Here is a 20,850-nt window from a genome sequence, read left to right as displayed (position 1 = left end):
TAAACAGAACCACAATAAAAATTCAGAAAATCAGAAATCTACGGATCCTTATGAGCTACGGTCCTTATAAACCAGAACCTCATTTTCTTTGCTGTGCTCAACTTCAGTCCTCAAGCATCTCCAAAAGGTCAGGTTTTCAGGATATCCCAGCTTCAGCACAGATGGCTCAATCAGTCCCTGCATCAGCAGAGGTAGAGCAGTTTTCGACTAAGCCTCTAATTGAGCCGCCTGCGCTGAAACTGGGATATCCTGAAGGACTGAATTTGAGCACCTCTGCATTAGCCCATTTACACCAAATCGGGTGTTATACTCCTTACCCAATTGATCTTCCCAGGGATTGTTAGTTACTATGGAACCACCTTCCCTTACACCCATAATCTGTCAATAAAGCCAGTAGAATTGCACACTTACAGTATCTTAATTTGCTATAGCCTTTCCATGACTTTTGTAATGGAAAGCATTAGAGAAACACAGAGAGAAATAAAGGGGATGAACTAATAGTATAATGATATAAATATATCAATCTCATCCTAAAATGTTTTTAATGATCAACATGCACGAGTACCACATTGTAAAAAATAAAGCAAATATTCCTTCACTATTTTGTGGTTAGAAGAGTATCAAACAACTCATCCTCCATGCCCTTCAATTACTTTATATAACCACTCCTCACTTTGCGTGCAGACAGAAATTATGCTGAACCAGCAAATATTCACCCACAGAAACTTGGACCAGTCAATGGCAGCTAAAGCCAGATCGGGTGGGTTACCCCACATGGGGGGTTGATTAATCCCAGCATTAGTGTTTGAATGACGTATCGTATTTGACACCGGATCCTTCAATCCAGATGATACTTTTTCTTCCAATTTAGCGATTGCAAATACTGTGACCCTTATTAATGGCTTTTGTAAGAGGAACGCTTAAACTCCTAGGTACAATCAAGACTCTGAAGCCAGATTGACTAAGAAAGAAGGTTTTACTGAAGGAGAATTATATCCATGAGCAAACCTCGAGCCTTTTTTTTTTCCCCTCAAGAAACAGAAAGTTGCATTTACTACATTTTACTAGAATATAAACTAAAGTAATTCTTTGAAGTCAATACACAGATGTTGTGGCCAAGACATTTAAGTGTAAACACTAAACAAAATGTGACTGAAGTACAGGAAGTCAAGTAAACCACAAGTATCCAGCACTACAGGGTTGGCCTAAAGCAGCTGTAGGGGAAAAAAAATCTATAACAAGCTGAACCAATTCGTTTAATTAAAATATGCATTCCAAAATTTCCATTCAGTATTGAAACAAACGTTCCTTTTTATCTTGTCTTTACATAACTCACTGAATGGGGATTCCTTAAAAATAACTTACAGATGATGGACATGGATTCTCAACTGTTAATCAAGGAGAATCCACAGTGTTCCTCTGCCAGCTTCCCTATTTACATACTTCACTGTTTGTGGTCTTCTTGGTAAGGATGGGAGGGACAGCTTCTCTCCCATGGTTAAGTGCATTTCTAAAAGGGCGTATGTGCTGTACATCCATTCGTCCTGCGTAGCTGATGCACAAATAACAGTGCAATGGAACTGGGGACAATGGATTACTTTCTTTGACTGGTATACTTTCACTAAAATGCCAGATCCAGTACAATTTTCCATAAAGGAAGTTCAAATAATGTTTGTATTGATCTAGCCAGCATCTCCAAAACTTTCATAGGCTGAGTCCATAGAAGGACAGTCAGCGCTAAGCCGTGCGGACACTCCGCGATGAGCCCCGTCATCCTCAATGAAGATGTCTTGAGAGGGGGATCCTGCGAGCGTCGGCAGGCGTGCTGAGGCGCAGGGATTTTCAGCCGACAGCAGAACCTGTTTTTGAGCGCGCTGTCGGCTGAAAACCTCCAATTAGAGCGAAGCAGTGTCAATGTCACGGCGCTGTGACATCGGCGCTTCGCGGGCTATTGGCCCAGTTACGTCCATGCCACGCCTCCCCCCACCTCCCGATCGCGCACGCTGGCTCGTCTGCTAGTACATGCAATCGCTCCTGAGCGCGGCTCCGCCCTCTATGGACGCAGCCTTATTCCAAAATTCTTCTTAGCTAAAATCTTCTCACATCCTCTGTGGGATCTTCAAAAGATAAATTGTATGTCAAGTTAAACACAAGGACTTGTATTACTATATTTATTTGTCTAAAAACAATGCATATCAATTTGGCAAAAGCATATTTGACTAATGAACTAGATGTTTCATATGTCACATATATCTGCTATGTGGTAACATAACATGTTTACTAAGTAGTACCATAAAACACCTTCCTGAACTTGAATACACCTTGCAGCTTTTATGGTAGAAGACTGGTTAGTAAATATGGCCCTTAATATTATTACCTAAAATATACTATATTGGGTCATATTTACCTTCCAGCGCCAGAAGAAACCATATAGTCCAATTATTTGAATCAACTACAGGGAGTTTTCCGGAGCCAGAAGATGTCTTGTAGCATGCCACGCTTATTAAACATGGGTGTAACAAGTCACCTAGATTGTTATACAAGACTTTAATGATGCAATCTGGTTTAAGCCATTGTTTATAGTCTTTCATTTTTTGAGAAAATGATTGGGTGGCCACCAATGAGGGTACTGAGTGTATTTATTAGAGATAAGGGGTTCAGGTTGGGGGTCCAAGTTTCACATTCATACTTGACCAGAGGCAGGATACATTAGTCAAACACATTCCTCTTTAGGTACAATAGAAACAGGTCTCTTGCAAGACAGTCTTCTTTTCTTCCAATTGCGCCCCATCCCATCTTCATTCTCCTATTGATTTATTTCACAAGGTTCCCATCCATTGATATTTTCTGGGCAAGGTAGACATAGTTTTTGACTTCTAGTTATAGTACATCTATTTCGATCTATATATATACATATATACATATATACAGGTGGTCCTCGGTATCCGACTGTCTGTTTTCTGTCGTCCGCTGGACGCATTATCCGGTGTCAGAACCGCTTACCCGACGCTCACCGCCACGGATTAACATGGACCCGCAATCCGACGGTCCGTTATCCAACGGCGGTTTGCGGGACGCATTTTGGCGGATAAGCGAGGACACACACAACAGTAAATAAATATACAGCTTAACCCTGTTATAGCGCGGTTCTCGGGGCCACCTGCGACCACCTCGTTATAAACAGGGTTGCGGAAAAAAATGGCCAGCAAAAAAAAAAAAGAGGGGGAAAGCTGGGAACTCTCCCAGCGTTCCCAGACCCGGTGGGGCAGCGGCAACAGCATACAGCACTTACCCGGCATCTGGCAGCTCTTCTCCCTGTCTCTGCTTCCTGCTTCTGCTTCCGTCTTGCGAGAGCATGCTCCCTTAAAGAGACAGTGTGTCTGTGTGTGTGTGTGTGTGTGTGTATTTGACTGTGTGAGACTGTGTGTGTGTGTGTGTCAGTAAGTCGGTGTGTGTGCAGTGTGCTGTGAGTGTATGCAGTATGCTGTGAGTGTGCTGAGTGTGTGTGTGTGTGTGTGTGTGTGTGTGTGTGTGTGTGTGTGTGTGTGTGTGTGTGTGTGTGTGTGTGTGTGTGTGTGTGTGCAGTGTGCTGTGAGTGTGTGCATTGTGCTGTGAGTGTGTGCAGTGTGCTGTGAGTGTGTGCTGTGAGTGTATGCAGTATACTGTGAGTATGCAGTGTGCTGTGAGTGTGTGCAGTGTGCTGTGAGTGTGTGCAGTGTGCTGTGAGTGTATGCAGTGTGCTGAGTGTGTTGCAGTGTGCTGTGAATGTATGCAGTGTGCTGTGTGTGCAGTGTACTGTGAGTGTATGCAGTGTGCTGTGAATGTATGCAGTGTGCAGTGAGTGTGTGCAGTGTGTGTGCAAAAAAAAAAACTTTAAATGTTTTTTTTTTTTAATTCGGGGTCCATGCTCAAACCGCGTTATGCGGATCCGCGTTATAGCGGATCGCGCTATAACGGGGTTGAGCTGTACCGGTATATATTAAACTTATTAGCAAGTGTTTTATATTCAACACAACCAGCAGGAGAAATTGCTACAGTTTGACAATGCCTCCATAGTGCATTATAATACTGTACATTGCACATAAATCCCAGAGTTATAGATTATAGTTCCGGTAGCTACGGCACAATATTTCCTTCGTCTTTTGTTCTTCTAAGTGCTTGGCGGTGAAGATTTTCTTTTAAATCCCTACACCTGTATTGAAATTGCTAGTGTTATTTGTATTTTAAATTGTAAAAGTGTCAGCAATGTAGAAGATTAAAGTAATAATAACAATGATGCATTTTTTATGAATCCCCATAGCATGTGGTTTTGGCAAAAAAGCAATTTTTATGTGCTTAGCATAAATATTTAGGCAATGGCAATATTATATATTTACATAATTGTTTTGCACATTATACTGTGCTCATAACAGTTTCTTTCAGGCCACAATTTATGGCTCCAATCCAATAAAGAAAAGAAAGAAGATGAAAAAAAACCTATAAGGAAACTGTCATCGAAATGTCGGCCACATAAATGTATATTGCTTCATGTTAATAGGAATATGATGAATTACTTTATAGAACTACTGTTTAACTGTGTGCAGTTATAAGTAATTAATTTTAATAACGGAGTTTAACACCTTATAAATCTGAGTTGTAATTTCATAGTCTAGATTGGTTAACTCCATGGCATATACCCTACTGAGAAAATAACCTGCACTCACTGTGACTCATTGTTATAAATGAGAATAACAAGCCCAAAAGATATCCCTAAATGTGAACTTTCAGTCAGTATGCCAATTAGTACAAGCTGAGTGTACAGTATGTGTTCTATTTTTATATAAGTTATTTATCTTTCTGTAAACAGATTTAATGCTGCCTTGATTATGTTACTTCTAGAACAGCTCATATCCTGAAAGTTCTGTTTCGGATTCTGAAAAAGGGTTTATTTTTCTACTGAGCAGTAACAGCATTAACAACGATCATTTCAATTTAATAAGGCCATGCAGGGGCGAAATGTGTCAGGGCCTTTTCACACTGAAAATGGCTGAATTTCATAAATTGATTCTAAAATGAAGTGATATAATTTGTTTATATTTCTAGCCTTTACCAAACCCCAATATTAGTCAAGTTACACTTTGAGAATGTGGACACCTAACAACGGTTTGTCTTTCCACCACCAGCAAGAAATTAAACTGTCTATTACTCGAGTTTATTCTATAAGTGTGCCCATAAAAACGTAATGAAATGCTTATACCATTAATTAATTTTAGGTGACAGAATAGCCCTATAATTATAATGAAACTTTAGTAACTACACATCAATTACATGTTGCAACATGAAGCTAAATGCAGTTGGCGTTCAACGTATCTGAACTAGTTGTAACTACTTTAATTACTGTTAGGATAAGGATTCTTTCTCTAACCCTCCAAAATCTGAGCGTCAGATACAAATTATTACATGTACGCACATCAATATACACGTAAACCCACTGCAGTTTAACTAGGCTTACAGTGAATTCTCCTGCATTACATGTTTGATAGCTTTATAAAAAAAATCAATAAACACAGGCAACATAAAGAACTGAGATCCTTACACAACTATATTTAAAAAGTTTGTATAAGTACAAATATGATTCCCCTAAATGCATTCTGTCCATTATCCCATTGCTTCCATTTGTCTACCTGGCTACTGCTGACATACAGTAACCACCTCTTACATTCACTTCCAGAAGAAATCACCAACCAGTTACATAACTCTTGCTAAAGATTGCTCTCTGATTGTAGTAAAGGTGCAGAGATGAAGCTGAGGAACTGAGCTATAAATAAAGAAGGCCTGCCTTGAAGGCCTCCCCACTCAGGGCCGTCGACAGGGGGGGAGAGCTGGGATAGAGTAAGTGTCCCGGGCCCAGTGACTGCAGGGGGACCCAGCCGGTACTGGAAGTTTGGCCTGTCTGGAGGTTGGGCCCAACTTCTGCGTCCAGCTGCCAGACCTCTGGCTCTCCCCAGCTGCAGGCCTTCCTCACTCTCCTGCGCTGGGCCTCTCTCATATGCTGGTGTGCGCTGAAAGCCAGGCCCAGCTTCCAGCGCGCTCAAGCTTGAGAGAGAGGCCCGGCGTGAGAAAGTCTGGGAGGCCTGCATCAGCATGTGAGAGCCAGGGCGTAGCGGCAACCAGAGTTCCGACAGCTGGCCGGGCAGCACGGACGGCTGGGCCCAGCGCAGCCACCGGCATGAGGGAGGCCCGCAGCAGCTGTGGAAAGCCAGGGCCCAGTGGCCTGAGACATCCCCAGGGTATGTGTATGTATTAGGGGGTGGAGTGTAAGTATGAATTTGGAGGGGTAGCGTAAGTACTGTATGTATTTGGGGGAATGTGTAAGTATGTATTGTGGGTGGTTAGTTGCATGGTATTGGGGGGAAATTGTGTGCATGTGTGTGTCCAGGGGGGAGGAGGGAATGTGTGTGATGAGGGGGGGGGGTTAAGGGAGTCGGATTGACTGAAAGGGAGGTAATTGAGTGATAGCGGAGAGGGGTGTAAGAGGAAGTGAGGAAGAGAGAGAGGTGATGAGGCAGAGTGAGTTAGAAAGAGAGGGGGTAAGAGTGAGAAAGTGGGGAGTGAAATACATAGGGAGAGGGGGAGAATAGAGGAGAGGTCTCACGAGGACGTGCAAAATGGGGGGGTCTCGCAAGACCACCAACACAGGGGAGGGTGGTCGAAACTCTACTGTGAAATCTATCGGCGGATCTGTCCCCACTTCTTAATATATGACCATGTACATGAAAAAACACACATTCCATACATACTCAACAGTGGCTTCAGCCGCAAACAATAAATACATTACATCAATATTTAACACAGAAAAATATCTAGGAACTTTAGTAAAATGCCTGGCATAACATAAGAAGACACTTACACGTTCCTCTAGTGGAGCACTAGATCTCCCAAAGCTTTTTTTTTTATCATGAACAGCTGGCTACTGTACATTTGGTATTCCTGAGAATTCTGCACAAAGAAGGCCAGAAGGTGAAGTCATTCACATGAATTCAGATGGCTGAGCAATTCTATGTTTGCTCTTAATATTCTACAATCTTCCCAATCTATTTCCTACATCTGTATTGCACACATACGGCTTCTATAACTGTTGAAATAATTTGTTGTGTCTTGCTAAACATGTGTTTACTAAGTATTTTATCTTGTCTATGTAACGGTGTTTCCTCCACCCAGTGGGAGATTTGTGTATGGTGTATATACCTGATAGTAACAGGAGGACTGAGTCATCCGCCGATGGTAGTGGGGACACAGGACTAGGCTTCTGGGGTTCATACCCCACATATCTCTTTAGCAGTGCAGCACCTCCACCTGCCGTAGGCTCCAGGAACTGAAGGTGATCTCCCACGGTATAACTTATTACCTCTCCCCAGTAAGGTCACGCACCAGGCAGGAGGTATATAACAACAGGAACGGTTTATTGTCATCTGTACAGCACAGTTACATGGCAGGCTCCTGCCCGATGCAGTACTCTCAGCTCCTACTGAAGGATGGTCCATGGACCGCCGCTACAGGCCAAGGGCACCCGCAGCCACCCTAGCTCTTCCCTACCTCCCTAGCAGAGGCAGAGTATGGTCCACACTCACTCTCCCCCAGAGGGAAGAGCACAAGGGAAGGCCCCAATCTCAAGCTCCCAGTTGTGTGCTCCTGCCTACCTCAGTGGAGGAATTCAAGGTGGTCCTGCTTTTAAGTACTGCCAGGAGGACGACACCAGGTCTGGCTCATGATTGGTCATGCCCAGGCCTGATGTTATTGCCTCCTGCTGTCACTCAAATGCAGCTCCTCGGAGGGGGAAAACCCCATAACTACTGGCAACCTGATTGCGCCAGGGTTTACTGCCAGCCCAAGGGCAGAATAGTAGCCATTAGGTGACCTGGCAACATCTATATGGCTGTGAAGTCTGTGAAAAAATTATATATATATATATATATATATATATATATATATATATATATATATATATATGTATTGGGCGGCCTGTTCATTTGGTATTGATGCCTTATACAGACTTTATTGCCTATACTGATCTGAGTGCAGTCTTCCTTTACCGGACGTGAGAATGGTAATGTTGTTCTATATATATATATATATATAATCAAAAAATAAATAGATGATACCGTTCTGTGGCTAACGAAATGCTTTTATTTGCAAATAAAAGCATTTCGTTAGCCACAGAACGGTATCATCTATTTATTTTTTGATTATTGAAGCTCGGCTAACACGGTACTGATACCTCTATATAAATATATATATATATATATATATATATATATATATATATATATATATATATATATATTATACAGTGTTCAACAAAGGCAGTCGCCCGGTAGCCAGGGGCGACCCGAAATTGCCTGCTCGCGATTGGCCCAAGCAGCACACGTGCTGCGTTTTCATTTCCCCTGCTCAAGCTGGAGGAAAAAAAAGTAGGAGGCGTGTTTATGTTGCTGTGGGAGACTGCCCCATCTCCGGCTCTCTGAGCAGCACTTTCCCTCCTCCCCCGTCACACCCATAACGTCAGGCATGGCAGCCAGAGCTCGCCTCCGCTCTGGTGCATGTCGCGCGCATCCCTCTCTGCAGCTCCCCCTTGATTGGCTGGCGGCAGCCTGTGGTGTCCTGAGCGGCTGAGCAGCGCTGCCAGTGGTGTGGATAGTACGGCACTTGGGGGGTTGCGTCACATTATGGCGACGCAGGTGGAAGTGTTGCTGCCTTTGCTGCGGAGGAGGAGGACAAGGGGAGAGAGGAGGGAGCCGGGCTGGTAATTACAGCAGGGCCCCTAGGGAGATCAAACCCTCAGTACCTGTCTCATGTGCGACATCCCTTGTCTCGGGTGTGTGTGTGTGTGAGTGTATGTGAGTGTGTGTGTGTGAGTGAATACAGACACCCACTCAGTCACCCACCCAGTCACCCACCCACCTTGAGTGTGCATGCCTTCTACAGATCCACAAACCTGCTTCATTCCTTCCTTCCATAGTCCCATATTATTGAATGGTTAAGCTGCTTATGTGTATGTAAATGTCTGAGTGGCCACACTGAGAATGAATGAATTCCTATGTTTGTCTCCATACTGCGTTTTTTTTGCCACTAAGCATTTGTTTGGTAGAAATCACACCAGACTAATTACAAGGCATGAGATGCATGTGGACAGCAGACAATGTAATCAAGATATATACTGGATGTACACAGACTAGACCAGTCAATTCATCATAATCAAACTCAAACATTACTATTATTTAGGAATGTCGTAGTAATGAGCTCCAGTTCCTTGGAGAGATTCCCAGCTACAAGGCCGTGATACATTAAATGTTCTATTTGTAAGGAAGTTTTTCCAAGCAACGTGTAATCTTTCCCTTTCCTTTGCATGTATTTTCCTGAAGAACTTCGTAACAACTAATTGCATACAATGTCTGTCTTGTTTATGCTACATTTTGTCTAATGTATAAAAGATTGACTGCATTTCAAAGCCAATGGGTTTTTTTTTCCAAAGCATATGTTTTCCCCATGTTTTCTCTGTTACTAAATAAAAAAGTAACGGAGTTATATAAAGATCTTGAAACTATGCCGTGATAACATTTGAAATATATTCATAATGAAGCAAAAAGTGAATTAGCACACTTCATAGTCAGGGATTGTGAGCTGAACAGTCAGTGTTAGTGTGCAATTTTCCACTTAGGGACTCTGAATGATGTCTTTCGGGCAAGAGAAGTCTTAAGATTAGGCTCAGAATTAGAAATAGACTATAACAGGTATGTATACTACTGCAGGTCAAGCATGTAACATGGAGGCCACACAACACAGTCCAAAGCAGGAAATCTAGGACATTCCGACACACTACATTTGTATGTGTCAGATTCCATGGTACGTTAAAAGCTAATCTTTACAGAATTCGGAGAATTTGTCAGACATGACAGAAAGCTTCCGGCGACAGGGGACAATATCACCATATAGAATAAATACCATAAATGAAAAACCCCAAAATGGTCTCCAAGCGTTATGCTGGTGCAATTACTAAAGAAGAAAGAAAGCCCTATTGTAACCATTCCCTGATCTTTTATTACTCAGTAACTCATAGGTGGATTATAACACCCTCTACACATAAGAGTCCTCTTGAGCACAAACTTCTGTAAACAATGCAAGATATTTAAAACTCCCCTTTTATTGATATTAATGAAAAACAAAATGTAATTAAATATAAACATGATAAAAGTAAATTAATAAAATTAGTCTGTGATCACACTGTGTAACCCCATGAAAACCAAAGATAACAGAGTAGAAGGGTTCAAATATATTATAGTTACATCGTAGTTACATATTAGATGAGGCTGAAAAAAGTCATACTGTATGTCCATCAAGTTCAACCTATGCTAAATTTAGACGACAGATACTTTATCCTATATTTGTACATACAGTATATTGATCCAGAGGAAGGCAAACAAACAACCACAGTGAAATATTATCTAATAATTTCTCATAAGGGGAAAAATAACTTCCTTCCTGACTCCAAATATTGGCAATCGGATTACTTCCTGGATCAACATCCTTCCCATGTATACTTATTTGGTATATCCCTGTATACCTTTCCTTTCTAAAAAAGGTGTCCAACCTTTTTTTTGTAGATATCTATTGTATCTGCCATCACAGTCTCCATGGGTAATGAATTCCACATTGTAACTGCCCTTACTGTAAAGAACCCTTTCCTTTGTTGCTGGTGAAATCTCCTTTCCTCCAACCTTGAGGGATGACCCTGTGTCCTTTGTACTGCCCATTGGATGAATAGCTCTTTTGAAAGCTTCTTGTATTGTCCCCAAATATATTTGTATATAGAACATGAAATAGTAGCAGGACTACTTGAAAACGGTGCTTCAGAGTCAAGTGATTGTAGGTCTCATAAAAATGGAAATCCAACATATTCAGAAACAAGTCCTTAGTGCTGATAATATCAACTGTGCAGTGATCGCCAATAAGAAGATAATCTGCATATAATGCAGGGTGTGTTGGAGAAAATTCCAGTCTCATATGTGGTTGTGAGTATGAATGTGATACATGAATGCACAAGCCCTTGTGTAAGTACATATGACATCCACAAACATAATCCTACTGAGGGTTCATGGGAACTTACAGACACATTGTTGACACCAATTTCTCAGCATCTCCAGGGTCAAGGAAGAGTCCCCCCTCAGATAATTGGCATATGAAGGGACTGGTACTTAAATTGAGCAGATAAAAAAAAAACAATAAAGTTCCAGATAACTCATATTGAAATTGGGACTCCATGGGTATGCTCCCAGCAGGTAAATGGTCGAAGAGACAAATGGTAGAAGCGGCGAACAGTAATCAGAAAAGCAAAACTAGACTGGGCACGGAAAAAATAATTTACTCAGCCAATGCCATGAAGTAAAAAAGAGAGCGCTGTCCCTCTAACGCGTTCTGCACCCGTCGGGGCGCTTTATCAAAGTGAATAAGGGAACAACCCTCTAAATTAACTGCCCAGTCATGACTTTCATCCCACCATGTTTCAGTAATGCCTATGATATCATACTCCTCCCATGTAGCTATTAATTCACGTTCCCCCATTTTATCTGTCAGACTTCTTGCATTAGAAAGCCTGCATTTAAGCTTTTTTTTCAGTCTGTACTATTATCTGCTCCTGCCTTTTTGTGCCAATTGGGTTTAGTCTTCAGAAGTGTTCTAGAATTATCTGTATTTAATATGGGTGTCTCCCTGCTTGCCAAACTACCACTTGCACCCATTCTACCTCCATGACCCCTTGCTATTTCCCGTTCCCTATCTATTCTATTTAGTTCATTATCTATTTCTTGTCCCTCCCTCCCCCCCCCCCCCTCCATCCTAGTTTAAAATCTCCTATAACCTATATATTCCCTAAAGACACCCCCTTAGGTCAAATTGTGTGTTTATGTGAAGAAACCCTGGGCTAGAAGGACCCCCACATGGGATGTAGAAAGGGAATAGACCGGGACCCTACAGGAATAAATTCCTGCCCTGTTCTCATATTAACACCAAAGAAATGAGTCCCTGAGTATCTATATAGAATAAATGGAAAGGTCCTCTATATTGTAAGCTCTCATGAGCAGGCCCCTCATTATTATTTATTTGTAAAGCGCCAACATATTCCGTGGCGTGGTACAATGGAGTACAGAGTTATGTATATTACATAAACAGTTACATACAGGTGAGGACAAACATGCACAAACAGATTCAAAGAGATAACGGGGCCCTGCTCATGAGAGCTTTCCTCTTTGTATCTATTTCTTATGGGTAACTCTGTTTATGTAAGTATGAAATCTCTATACTCCCATTGTACCACGCCGTGGAATATGCTGGCGTTTTACAAATACGTTAACAATAATAAAGATAAAAAGGAATTAGAAACATAATTAATCCCGGGCTCTTATCCCTAAAGATGTGTCCCCCAATAGTCCCTCAGTGATGGAGTTAGAGCAGGAGGGAGCAGAGGAAGGCACAGGGATGTAATCTGTAAGCATATCCCAAGAGAGAGAAAGTCCCTTCCAATGAGTAGGTCCAAATAAACTCAACTAGGTGTCCAATATCATCCCCCCCCCCTACAGCTGTACAAACAAAGTGTCAACAAGGGATCATAAAATTGCTTTAATTCAAAAGAAAATTAAGGGGAGCCAGGATTGGGTTGCTGTGTGTTATGAATTATCAGCAGAAGTGAAGTTTAAAATATCTTGTTTATAGGGATTTGCTTGCACACACCCAGGGGACTTATGTTTAGAGGGTGTTATACAGCACCTATGAGTTATTGAGTAATAAAGGATCGGGGAGTGCTTACAACAGGGCTTTCTGTCTTCTTTAGTAGTTGACATTTCTCAGACAGGTTTGCAAATTCAGACAAATACATGATCAGATGGGTGTTTTCCTACATACTTTCTAACAATAAGGACTCAACACATTTGTGAAGAACAGTAAATGCTCTCGGTGAACACAGCTGGTGAAATTAATTTTAGTAATGATGGACATTACTATATTAATTGTTTTCTGCCTTGTGGGTCATTTATTATCTGAACGGAAATAATGGAATATTATATTAATATATGAGTGGCCCAAAACGGAACATCCAATTGGAATTATTTGCTGCTGACATTCTTGTGACCCGGAAGTTGGAATCTGCTGCCTCATACTATTTTTAAACCTTAAATCTCAACACAGCTATGAAAACAGAAAAAAAAATCAACTTTACTCCAATGTTTGCATCTACAAATCTAACAGAAAAAAAAAATCGAAATTACTTCTTCACCTTTCAGTCTTTCTTGGAAGGCAATTTTATCAGCAAAGAAAGAAAGAAAGACATGTTCAATATGCCACCGCTATTTATAATAAGTGTTCAAACTCTACTGTTGTAGCAACCAAATAGTTTAAAGCAGGATAAGCACTTACTTGCCCAATATGAGGTAAGTGACTGAAAATGCAGCACTGCCTTTAGGCATATGAATCACAACTTCACCCTGAATGCCAGTACTTAAATACATCCTTACATAACCCTCTGCAGTAATCCTGCTTATTTCTTTGCCCTAATGTACTGGCAATATTATCATATGAAAACCTCAGGCTGACTCCATAAATAGCCTACATGTACAGTAGGAGTAACTACAATGTCTGCAACATGCTGGTTCTCATCTGATAGTTTTCACCAAGCAGTGTCCATGAGTTTGTGGCTGTACTTGCATTGCCCAAAGGCTAAACATGTACTTCATTGTACATTAACTGTATGACACTGCTCATTATGATGCACTTTGGCGACTCAACTAACGTTGTGCCTAGTGAGAAATAATAGACAAGCAGCCTTTATTTTACTGCCCACTGCTAATTGTTTTTGTTACCAACAATACGTTACCACTTTATAATCTTTGATTCATTCTTTACCCAAAATGTACGGAAATACATTAGAAATTATTTCTATTTTTGTTTTAGAATTGGGACGAACAAATGCATTCAAGAATACTGTCACGGCCCCTTTTATTCTCCAACATCTCTGATTTTGTTTGGGTATTTTTTCCGAATGCCACGCACTTCACCGCGTACATGCCGCATTCATGCCGAGACAGCGCTAATACAATGCACTAGGATAAAGGCGGCCGCTGCTAAAATACCGGAACATACCGCATCAAATACTGCATCTGCCCGCGGTTTTCAGAGTTGCGCCGATATGGCCGCACGAGGATAAAGGCGTCCGCCACTGTAAGTATAATAAGATTGCATTAAACTAATATTTTGTGTAGCTTAAAATGTACCATACAGACTGGAAGATTCATTAAAATGTGAGTTTTGCAATGCAAGATCGCCCGAAAATGGAAAGCAATTTGGTAAAAAAAAAATGGTTGGTTGGTTTCTTCGGGCATATTCATTAAGAATTATGTTTGTAGAAAGATCCCTACAAAAAACCCCATCTAATTTCCCTGCACTTTCCATATCAGATGTGTTCTATTTGAAGTAATATGGTTTGTGTTTCAGAGAAATCGAGGCATCCTAATCTTTTTTTTTTTAACACAAATTCTTCTCTTTGTTCGTGTTTATAAAACATTATATAGGTACAGTACAGACGTGTGATACTTCTACGCTTTGAAAGGGCAGCATGTGCATCATGAATGCTTTGTTAAATACATTCTAGCTGAATTGCATTTCTGGTTACACTGCATAACTACATGATTATATACTTTCTTTATAAGATTGCCAGGTCTACACTCTTTGTTGAACTATTTCAGAGGTCAGAATAAACTCAACACTGCGCCAAAAAATAAACGTATTTGTAATTAGTGTTAGTCTTTTTGGACAGTTCCATTAACTTATTTATCAGTGTCTCATGTTGGTTAATTATCTGTCCAGATAATCAAACAATTTGCACATTCTTCACTTTTTGTGAGCGTAAATTTTTCTTGCGTGCTTGATCTAAACTGCTTGTGCCGGGATGTTTGACTAGGTAAATAGTGTATCACATTAGTTGAACTAATACAGAAATAATTTGTTTTACTTGATATGGCATTTAATTTACTTAATGCCAAAAATAGACAGACATTTTTTGGAACCAAATGAAACTTTTGATGTGGTTAGTTCCATTAATCTTTGAATTCATAATATTTTTTTTTTGTTTTGTTTAACTTAACGTCTTCCGTGCTCACAGAAGTATTAAGAAATGTATGGGCTCAACAAGTCCAAAAGAGAACTCTTCATTACCCCTCCCTGTGAATCCATCTCTATACAAGATTTCTCACTCGCTAATAAAGATACAACCTTTCTTCCAAACCACCATGTACTTTGACCAAGAGTCATCTTTAACGGCTTTAAGTCACTCATCCAACACCATGTTCAATTTCAGGTACAAATTGGTGATATGCCTTTTAATATATGTTCCTCTGTCATCTTCATGTACAATATTAAACCATTTCTCTCATATTATCAATATGTTACCATGATATTTGGGGAGTGGTTAATATGTGTAAGAGAAGATATCAAATTATCTATTTTTTGCCCTTTATTCTGCAGCAATAAGTGTCATGTCTGAAGCTGCCAATCCCTTGCAAAAAAAAATCTGCATTAAATGTAAATATGTATATGATAAAGGTCCAATAGTTGGACCGAAATGTTGGATTTCTCTGCATTATTAATTCAACTATTTGCTTTTGAACATCAAACTGTAGTGCTGAGTCATTCTTCATCACACTGGTCTATGGGTGAAGTATTTACATATTTATTTTGATGACCAATGCACTTGTTTTTTTTCCCTATCGCTTTGTTTAGGTGAGCCTACTGTATAGATCTATATATACATTGTATGTAAAAAAAAAACTGATTAACAAGTCATGCAGATGCTGATCAGCTTGATTAATGAGTTATGAGAAAAAAATGGGGTTAACCCCCACAACTGATGCTCAAAAACAGACAGGATATGAGTACCATAATATTCATATATAGATGATTCCGATAAGGCTGTTTAACACATTCTTCATAGAATTCATATAAGGCTCCTAGTGTGTCCTGGACAAACTTAGAGGGGGGTAAATATAGTGGGCAAAGGGCCTGGAGATGCCGGTGAACCCACCGTGAAGGTGTATCCCTCAGCAACCACCTGAATCCCTGCACCGCAAGCCCCGTAAGTCCTGGTGTCCCACACAGTGTCCCGGTACCTGTCGGTAGGAAAATACTCACAGCGTGATGCTTGTTTATCTGTGTAACAGCCGTTTGTTGATCGGATCCAAAACTGCGTGCTCCAGCTGAGATATCCAGAAGTAGGTAGTAACAAAAAAAGCGGTGCACTGCTGATCGGCAGATAGAAATTTCAACTAAGCGCAATCATAGAAAAATAGAAAATTTTCATGTGCAATAGACATACACAACAACTAACACTGACGCGTTTCGTTCTGGTGTGGAATGAAACGCGACAGAGTTAGTTGTTATGTGTATGTCTATTGCACGTCAAAATGTTCTATTTTTCTATGATGGCGCTTGGTTGAAATTTCTATCTACCGATCCGCAGTGCACCGCTTTTTTTGTTACTGCCTACTTCTTGATTAATGAGTTAAACAGGGACCAGTTTAGCATTATAGATTCCAGTAGCCGGGCACCTATTTCAGGCCTCAGAACAAAGACTTACTGTATGTTAATACATTTTAAAAACTTAGAACATCCTATAATTATTTAATGACTTTAGGGAAACACGTAGTGGTGTGTTTTGTGATAACTGAGGCATTTTACCTGTGTCCAAATACAGACATTCATACTTAGGAAATAGAGATGCTAACATCCATTCTACTTTACAAACCAGACACGTTGAACGGTGTAAATTATATGTGGGGTAGGACTCATTCACAAAATAAAACACATTGCAGAACTGGCGGTGGGTAAGTTTTGGTCATGTCTCAAGAAGACCAAATATCATCATCATTGTATAAATGTTAAATAGTAGGTGAGGTTGACAAAACATATATGTCCATCAAGTTCAACCTACATGTGAAGCCTTCAAAAGCACAGTCTTCTTCCTTGGCGCTTTATTGAGTTTGTTAAGCACAAATCTAAACATTCTTTTTCATAACAAAGTTGGAAAGGGGTTTCCACCCACTGAATAATAACATTTGCTGTTGTTTGCATGACATTTCCCCATTATTCAGCTGTGTATTTTTAAGAAGGGAAAAAGAGCAACTCTGAAGTTTTACACAAATACAAGCATCTCTGTATAACATGTATAATCACCCACATCCTGTTGCAAATGTAGGCACCCGTTCTAGCCAATCTTTTCATTACTACCCGATTGTCAGTTTTCTTTCCTTTTATTTTGAATCCCCAATTCCAATTTTTTTGTATTGTTCCAAAATATTTTTAACATCTCTTAGATCCACAGTGAACAATCTATATGTATATATCATGTTACTCTCTTACCTGGATTTGCAGTAAAGGCCAGCAGAAAAAGCGAAATTAGTGCAGGCAGCATAGGGAGCGGAACCTACACCTGTATCATAAGCTAACTGTGCAGCCATATGCCACACAATGTTTAGAAAGCGCTGTTACAGGGGAAATGTATAGACCTTTACGAATTGTCTAGTGAGGAGTTGCTAGATAAGAAAAATACACACAGGAGGCGGTTCAGGGAGTAAAAAGTATCACACGATTGATACTGTAACTGGTTGAGAGGTTTTCTTGTGTTGGCTAGCTGTATCTTAGAGAAGCAACTCAATGAAGGTTTAAGCTTTTTGAAATGCATTGAGCTAATATACAATATTTACAAAACATACAGGGGTCACCATGTTGTACTGGAATCCCATTTTAAACTTTGGGATTAAGGATATTCACCTGTGGCTCTGCATGGTCATGCCAGAAAAAAATTGTAAAGGGCCGGGTCAGCGGCCTACCAGTCAATCTTGTATCCCGTATAACAATCACTGGGAAAAGTTAAGAAAGGGGAATGCTGGGACTTTAAACAGAAAGGATGCACAAGGGGAGGGAACTGTACGTATCACCACACATGTTCAAATTGCGGAGGGAACCACGCAGCGACAGAATATTTTAAAAGACAGGTACCCCCAACCAGCATGCGCACATCGGTCCTAAAAAGGACGTTTACATCAATTAGCATACAAAAGATGTTGCCATGGCTCCAACCATACCCCTACCAAGAGAAAGCGGTGTATCTAAGAAAGCGTTTTACAGAAGGTTTCCACATACCAGTGGAAAGGGTTTTGCAAGCTACCTGTGCAAGCCGCAATTTAAAGTCAGCCCTCGCGCATGCACACATAGTGATAGAAAAAATGGAGGTTAAGTTGGGACGCATGGCCGGATCTTTTCCGACCCCACCCATACATAATCTTATCATCTCACCACTAGGGGTAGTACCCAAGAAGGCACCTGGAAAAGTCGTTTAACCATGTTACCCCTCAATTAATGACACGATTGACCAGGAAGCATGCCATGTGCAATACCAATCATTTGATAGGGCCTTTGACGTAATCGGGACATAGGGCAGGGGGGCCCTTATGACGAAAATAGACGTAGAATCAGCTTTCCGGTTGTTGCCGCTGCACCCTAGCAGTTTTAGGCTCATGGGGTGTAAACTACAGAGTTCATACTATGTGGATATGTGTCCTCCCATGGGTTGCACCATTTCATGCGCCTATTTTGAGGCCTATTCATAAACTGGTGCATGGAGCAAAAGTCGGAGAGAGAGACCATTCAACATTAACTAGAGGATTTCCTCCTGGTGGGACCGCCCGACTCGCTAGTCTGTAAAGAGCTCTTAGATCTTAGCGCCGAGCTCATGAGGGACTTAGGTGTACTTAACTGAGGGCCCTGTCAGCACGCTATAATTTTTAGGTCTAGAAATAGAGACAGTAGCCAGGGAGTCAAGTTACCATGGGACAAGTTGGTGAAATTGATGGTCCGATTCAGGGATGTACCGTAGGAGCGCAAAGAGGGACACACTGTGGCCAATGCAGGCCCAGCAGAGCCTCCTCAATTTCACATGCAAGGTAATACCCATGAGAAAGATTTGCACTAGACGGTTAGAAAGAGCAAATGCAGGGGTAATCTAGCCACTGCATCACATTAGGGTCACAAAGGAGTTGAAAGCGGATTTAAGAATATGGGAAACTTTCTTAAAGAATTTCAATGGAAAGAGAAGATGGATAGACAGAGGCCAGAGTAATCAGGAGCTGGAGCTTTTTACAGATGCGGTAGGGTCCCTGGGTTTCAGTGGGAGCTTTAAAGGGAAATGGTGCGCTAGGTCATGGCCACAGACATGGGTAGAGGCAGGGTTAACGAGAAACATTGCATTTTTAGAGCTTTTTCTTATAATAGTAGCAATGGAGCTATGGGCTAGGGAGCTAAGCAATGATCAGATAGTATTCTGGTCCTATAACCTAGGAGTAGTGTGCGCAGTCAACAGCCTATCAGCGACATCACGCCGAGTGATTAAGCTGGTGCTGCGATGCATGAAATACAACATAAATTTCAGGGCCAGAGTGCTAATTCAGGTTTGTTGCAAGCGAACATAGTCATCAACAAAAGACCGATCGCATGCAAAATACACAGGTCCAACACAGATATGGGGGCAGATGGGATGTGGGTCCAACTCCAATAAAAAGCTATGCCTAGTCAGGATCATAAAACGCTACATGGAGTGCAGCACCAGGGTGGGCGTCAATTTCCTCATTCACCGGGACACAATCCCCCTCACCAGGTATCAGTTCCAGAGCATCCTCACAACGTGCATAATATCGGGGTGTATGGGCCCCAAGGCATTTGGGACACATTCATTTAGGATTGGGGCAGGACAGCATCTGTGGAAGACAGCTCTACAGTAGAGCAGATCAAAAAGCTGGGGAGGTGGAAGTCAAATGCATACTGGTCTTATATCAGGGCCATGGGACCCTCAAATCTGTGTTGCAAATGTATAACACTTTTATGTCTTCCACCAGGTGTGAGCGGTAAAACCCGGGAAGTATGGATAGTGGGTCACTCATTGGTTTACTGGGCATGAGAGAGGCAAAGGAGCAGGGGCTTCGACTTCACCTGGGCCTAGGAAAAGAGAGGATGTTGTCTGCGATGGCTGGGGAACAGAGGTATGCACTGGGATGACCTGCTCCCAGCCCTGGTGAAAGCCCTAACCAATTTCAAGGTAAAATTGGACATCCTTCTGTTGCACCTGGGTGGGAACGATTTAGCTCAAAGTAAATTGTTAGAACTGATTTACCAGTGCCAACCAGACTGTGCCTGTTTAAAGGCCCTATGGAGGGGAAAGTAAGCATCAAGTCTGAAATCATCCGATGAATGACATGGAGGGCTACAAAAAGCTAGGTGGACGTGGACAAAGCCATAAAAAACAAACACAGCCATGGGCAGATTCATTCTCGCTTGCAGAGGGATGGTACTCAAGCACGAGGAGATCAATGTAAGAGATGGCAGTTGGTACAGGCAAGATGGGCTGAATTTGTCAGACAAGAGGTTAGATGCATTCCTTATGAACATAAAAGGGATCTTGCTGGAAGTGGCGAGGGCAAAAGTCACAGGTTAGGGTGTGTGCGTTTTCGGCCTCAGCTCAACCGGTCCCCGGTGGTGGGTACTCTGGGTGGTGGAAATGCAGCACCAGCCATGCTCAGCTTTGATGCTAATGACAGGTAAAGGTATGGGTGCCCACTGTGCAGGAGGCCCCGGGTACAGCCCCATCTATGGATTGACAGGCTGGAGGCGCTAGTGGTGCCATTGGGTATGCTATGCCCAATCAAAGCATGGAAAGCAGGATTTCGGTCATACGATTCGTCTACGGTGCCACAAAGGGGGGACAGTGAGCCAAAGCATCCC

The sequence above is a fragment of the Ascaphus truei genome, chromosome 17 (assembly GCF_040206685.1).
Source record: "Ascaphus truei isolate aAscTru1 chromosome 17, aAscTru1.hap1, whole genome shotgun sequence".
Taxonomy (NCBI): Eukaryota; Metazoa; Chordata; class Amphibia; order Anura; family Ascaphidae; genus Ascaphus; species Ascaphus truei.
The sequence above is the reverse complement of the archived record's forward strand: the minus strand, read 5'-3'. Positions refer to the sequence as shown.